Below are 6,342 nucleotides of genomic sequence, written 5' to 3' on the forward strand. Positions count from 1 at the left end.
TTGAATTTGTAAGGGTTCATTGATTTGAAGGAGCCTAGAACATCCCTTTCAATGTACAGGATAAATTATTGTGTCCTCACATCTTTAAATTGTGTAAATCTTTAGACTTAGAATACTGTAGATAGTGCAGTTGCGTTATATCAGAGAGAACATATACTATTTGTCCTTTTGGGATTGGCTGTTTCACTGAGCATCTTTCATCATTACAAAATAGTACAATACATAACCACTTTCTTGGACTGTGAGGAATCTAATGAACATCTGTAAATTATGTTGTATCTGAATTGGGTGAAACCCAGATCAGTTTAAGTCTAGGTAGTAGGTCCAGCTGCAGAGTGGTAGAGCAGCTGTGAAATTTATGGTAATGGAAGAATCACAATCTCTAACACCCAGGGTTCTAGAGCAACACCAGGAAGAATGAAGTGGACATTTATGCATTTTTATTGTTAATTTTTTAAATTAAATTTTAAAATTATTCCATGATACAATTCCATAGGCTCTGAAATTTCCCCTCCCTTCCCAAATCCATTTCCCCCACTGATTTTCCTTATATTATTGATAGTATAGTCCCTCAAAAATAGTCATAACTCCATTCTTCTGCTATTTAAATGTATCCTTATATTGTAGATATGGACAGTGGCAGAGAGTCCAGCATCCCATTGTCAAAATACATTCAACAGTTTGATAGGGAGTCTATCTTTGATTTGGAAGTAGAGATGCACATTGCATTGCATCTTGACACCTGTATGTGATAATCTTTAGTACACAGTTGCTATAGATCTCCTTAAATGAAAAGATAAAAAAACAAAATCTCAACAACCTAGAGAGAGATAGAAAATTTACAACAACATGAAATTAACATGCTACTGGATAAACAATGTGTTCCTGAAGAAATAAAAAAGAAAATAAAAAGGCCTTCCTGAAGCAAATGATGCTATTATGTGACCTGTGAGTCATTGAGGAAGTTAATAAGAAAAACAAAAACTTTTTTGAATGAGTGAAAATAAAAGCAAAAATATCAAGCATCCTGAGATGTGGCAAAACAGTATTGAAATGGCTAATGATCTCATATTTTGCATGAAAGTTGCATTGTATCAGAGAGAATATATAATATTTGTCCTTTTGTATTGACTGTTTCACTGAGCATAATGGTCTTTAGTTGGTTGTGTTGCAGGAATTTTGACTCCGAGTATGGCAGCAACCTCAAATTCTTGTCTCGCAGGAAAGAAGAATTTTCATGCGGACACAGTTTAGTTTTAAAGCAAGATTTATTAGAAAGGCTGAGAAAAGAAGACTCCCGTCCTAACGACGGGAGAGGGTTTTGAGATAGAAAAGACCCTTACCTCCTGCCATAGTGGCAGGAGGAAAAGTAAAAAGAAGCCTAGTGCTCTGCCATAGTGGCAGGAGGCAAAGAAGCAAAACCCGTATCAACGGTGGGGAATGCACCTTTTTTTTTTTTTTTTTTTAAAGATTTATTTTTATTATTTTTTCATTGGAAAGGCGGATATACAGAGAGGAGAGACAGAGAGGAAGATCTTCCATCCGATGATTCACTCCCCAAGTGAGCGCAACGGGCCAATACTATGCCAATCCGAAGCCAGGAGCCTCTTCCGGGTCTCCCACACGGGTGCAGGTTCCCAAAGCTTTGGGCCGTCCTCGACTGCTTTCCCGGGCCACAGGCAGGGAGCTGGAAGGGAAGCGGGGCTGCCGGGATTAGAACCGGCGCCCATATGGGATCCCGGGCATGCAAGGCGAGGACCTTTAACCACTTGCGCCACCGCGCCGGGCCCGGAATGCACCTTTTAAAGGTTTCCCTCAAAGATGTTTCTCCATAAACAAAGAAAATTCCTGGTTTCCAAGGTACCTGGCCTTGGGACAAAAGGTCACAGAGATACCAGACATAGGACATTCCAGGCCTTAGGCAGATGTGTATTACTCCTTTCAATGATAAAGAGATCAGCCTGAGGCCCTCCCACAATGGCCAGAGGTAATGGCCGATACTTCAGGTGAGGAATTGATATGCTAATAGCACCACTGTCCCTTGGAAGAGACGTGCCCTGGTGAGTTCAAGACATGGTGGGGAAATTCTCTTTTACTTGGGGACCCAGAATACCCTAACTGCCTACTACCCACTCTAACTCCTCTCTCAGTTGCAGATGGTAGAATTTCATTCTTTTTAATGGCTGAGTAGAATTCCGTGGAGTAGATGTACAACAGTTTATTTATCCACTCCTCTTTTGACAGGCATCTGGGTTGTTTCGATGTCTTTGGTACTGTAGATTGTACAGCTGTAATTATAGAATAACAGATCCCTTTCTCATATGCAGGTTTCACTTCCTTTGGACATATTCCCAGAAGTGGGATAGCTGGATCATGCAGAAATCAATTTTCAATTCTCTTAGGACTCACCATACTGATTTCTAGTGGTTATATTAGCCTATACACTCACCTACAAAAAAGAAAAGTACTTTTCTTCCCATATCCAGGTCATTAGGTGTTGTTAGTGGAGTTCTAAATGTAGGGAAACCACACTGGAGTTAGGTAGGTGGAATGTGGTTTTCATTTGTGTTTCCCTGACAGCTAGGGAGCCTCAGCATTTTTTTTTCATATTACTATTAGCCATTTAAATTTGTCCTTTTGAAAAATGTCTGTTCATTTCCTTTGCCCATTTCTTTATAGGGTTGTTTGTTTTGTTGTCACTGAGTTTCTGGATCTCCTGGTAAATCCTGTATCTTAGTCCCTATTGGTTGTGTAATGTGTAAAGATTTTCTCCCATTCTATTATTTCCTCTTCATTTTGTTGATTGTCTCTTTTTTTTTTGTATAGAAGCTTTTTAGTTTAATGTAGTCCCATTTGTTTATTTTGGCTTTGATTGCCTGTGCTTTTGGTGACTTTTCAGAGTCTTTCCCAATTCCTATATCATGGAGAGTGCTTTCTATGTTTTTCTCCAATCGTCTGATGGATTCCGGGTACAGATTTAGGTCCTTGGTTCATTTAGAACTGATTCTTGTGCAAGGTGACTCGTGGGGGTCTTGCTTCTTCCTTGTGCAGGCTGCTATCCACTTGTCCCAACAACATTTGTTGAAGAGACCAGACTCTTTCCCTGGATTCTTTCACTTCTCTTGTTGAAGATCAATTGGCTGTACATGTGAAGGATTCCTCCTGAGATTTCTATTCTGTTCCTTTGATCTCTGTTTCTGTGCCCGCACTGGACTGTTTTGTTGACTCTGGCAGCATAGTATGTCTCGGAGTCTGGGACTAGGACTACTCCTGCTTAATTTGTATTCTTCAGGATCACTTTGGCTGTTTGTGGTTTCTTGTGTTTCCAGATGAACTTTTGTGTCATCTCTTCTATTTCTGAGAAGAATGTTGTTGGCATTTTGACTGGGATCACAACAATCATAATTCCTAACACCAAGGGTTTTAGACTAACACCAGTGACAAGAAAGTTGGCATTTATGCATTTTTATTTCTAATTTTAAACTTTTTCATTTATAAGACAAAGTGTCAGAAAAGTTTCTATCTGCTGTTTCACATTCCTAGCAGTTAAAATAACTGTGGTTGAGCCAATTTGAAGCCAAATATGAACATTTTTAAAAGATAACATATTTTGGTGACAGGAACTGTAGCGTGATGGAAAAAAGCCTGTGGCACTGACATTCTGTATGAGTTGTGGTCCCAGTCAGGCTGGTCTACTTCTGCTCCAGCTTCTTGATATGCCTGGGAAAGCAGTGGAAGATAGCCTGAGTCCTTGGGCCACTGTACTCATGTGGGAGACCCAGAACAATCTTGGCTACTGGCTTCTGGCTCTTTGCACTGACCCAGCTCTACCTCTGTGGCCAACTGGAAAATAAATCAGAGAATGGAAGACCTTTCCATATCTCTTTAATTAGGTCTTTCAAGTCAATAAATAGCAAATAAACAAATCTTTTTAAAAAGCGTGTTAATAGTTTGATCGTACAACTTTTTGAAGACTTATAAAGATAAAAGGATCAGAGTTTTACTGAGTTGCACAAAAGCCTCTTGAAGGACGTTAAGTATCAGCCTCATAGATCTTCACCGAATCAGAAGGCCTCCAGGAAGCTTAAGGGCTTTGTTCTTCACATATTTTTGTGGTTTTGTCTAATAGGTGAGACACTAATAAGAGTCATACTGTTTTACACGATGGGTCACGAGCGATGGTAAGCTTCATTTTCTTGTCGTCAGAAATGAGAATATCTGGAAGCCATGGAAGCCACTTTCTGCTATTCACTCCCTATGTCATTTTTCCCTTTATCATGAACTTGACCTAATCATTCATTTATGAAGAATAAAATATAGTGAAAGTGACGGAAGTTCCCTTCTGAGACAAGTTATATAGCCTGTAACTTTCGTTTTTCTCTGGCTCTTACTGCTCTCCTGCCTCCATAATGCAAGTTATACTACGAGATGCCTTATAGAGATGGCTGAGAGTAAAGGGATCTGGAGTGGCCTTCAGCAAGCATCAGGTACATTTCAGAAGTCTGTGAAGAAGTCCATAGTGCTATCAATGACATGGTGATTGGACAGGAATTCTTCCATATTTGGACATGGATATTACTGCAAATCAGATGATGTCTTGAATGTAGACTGTAAGAAACCCTGAAGTAGAGACTACCGCTAAGGAGGGCCTAGATTCCTGACACACAGAAATTCAGAGATAATAAGTGTTCATTTGAGTGATCAATTTTTAAATTTTATTTAATTTTTATTGGAAAGTCAGATATACAGAGAGGAGGAGGGACAGAGAGGAAGATCTTCAGTCCAATGATTCACTCCCCTAGTGGCCACAATGGTCAGAGCACAGCTGAGCCAAGCCGAAGCAAAGAGCCAGAAGCCAAGGAGGCTCTTTGGGGTCTCCCTTGTGGATATAAGATCCCAAGGCTTTGTGCTGTCCTTGATTGTTTTCCCAGGCTACAAGCAGGGAGCTGCATGGGAAATGTGGCCACTGGGACACGAACCAGAGTCCATATAGGATCCTGGTGCAGGGAAGACAAGGACTTTAGCCACTAGGTTACTAGGCCGGGACCATTTGTTAAATTTTGAAACAATTTGTTAAAGAACAGTACACAAAAAAAATATGTAGCTGGCATGTCATCTTTCTGAAACCCTCTCTCATTTTACAGAGGAAAATGAATGCCAGTGATAACTAAGAAGGTACAATAAGCCAGTATGATGTTACCGTGATATGCGGTTTCTTTACATTAAAAAAAGTTTCAGGAACATCAAGATTTGTTTTTTTTTCTTTAAAATAATAATGAATCTTTGAAAGATTTTTAAATAAAGGAGTTACTGCATCACAAAATCCTGAAGCTGGAAGAAATTTTACAGATTATATAGTGATACCCATTTATTTTATAGCTGAGTAAACTAATACTCTATTAAAAAGTTAGTTTTATAATTGCCTTTTAATGTGGTTTCTAAGCTACGTGGGAAAGGCAGACTCATAACTTCGTAGTTCACCTGATTTTTGAATCCCAAACAGCACAATCCAGTTTAGCCAAGTACTTTATTTATTAGACTTGACTTTTGGCAAGCTCTTAAAAAAAAAATAAAAGCCAAATCTCCTGTCAATGGATGAAGATTTGCCACTATTGGAGACAGTCAAAGAAATTAGCTTCAGGCTCCGAAAGCAATTTCCAAAGAGTTCTAAAACTATTTTAAGCAATGGCAGTACTGGTGCAATAAATGTGTATCGCGACAGGGCAGCTACTTAGAAAGGGATGTAGTAATTTGGATCTGTAATTTCTGCTTTGTTTCTTGAAGAATAGAAGCACGTTATATATCAACTGTGCAGTTAACGATGGCCATTCATTTCACAACTTCAGCAACAAAAATTTAAATGGAAGTTTTCCAGTAACACTTCAGTGTTTACTGAAAAGCCTGCTATTGTGGTCTGCACTGTGACTTCTGGTGTTTGTGGTTCTTGACTGTTTGGGTACATGCTATCTTGAGTTCTATTGTAAACTCTTAATTTCTGTAATATTTTCTTTTTATATTAAATTATATTTAGTAGAAGGACTAAATTTATAATTGCATGGACTATCATCCTTTAGTCTCAGTCCTTTTATCATTCCATATATTTCATGCTTTCTCCATATTCAGACATCTGAAAAAATAGTTAAATGTATCGAGTAGAGGGCCATGACATAAATCCTAAATCATTTTTAAAAAGTTTTAGATTGCTTGTCACTTTGGTTATTTATAGCTATCTGGAGAAATGGTCTTGAAGAGCATTTTCTGGAGTCAACTAGAGTTAATGGAAAATAACTACTGTTGCTTTTCTATACTTCTATGATCAAAGAGAAAATATAGCCATATCTA

The sequence above is a fragment of the Ochotona curzoniae genome, unplaced genomic scaffold, assembly GCF_017591425.1.
Source record: "Ochotona curzoniae isolate NIBS_2020 unplaced genomic scaffold, NIBS_Ocur_1.0 contig_4514, whole genome shotgun sequence".
NCBI lineage: Eukaryota > Metazoa > Chordata > Mammalia > Lagomorpha > Ochotonidae > Ochotona > Ochotona curzoniae.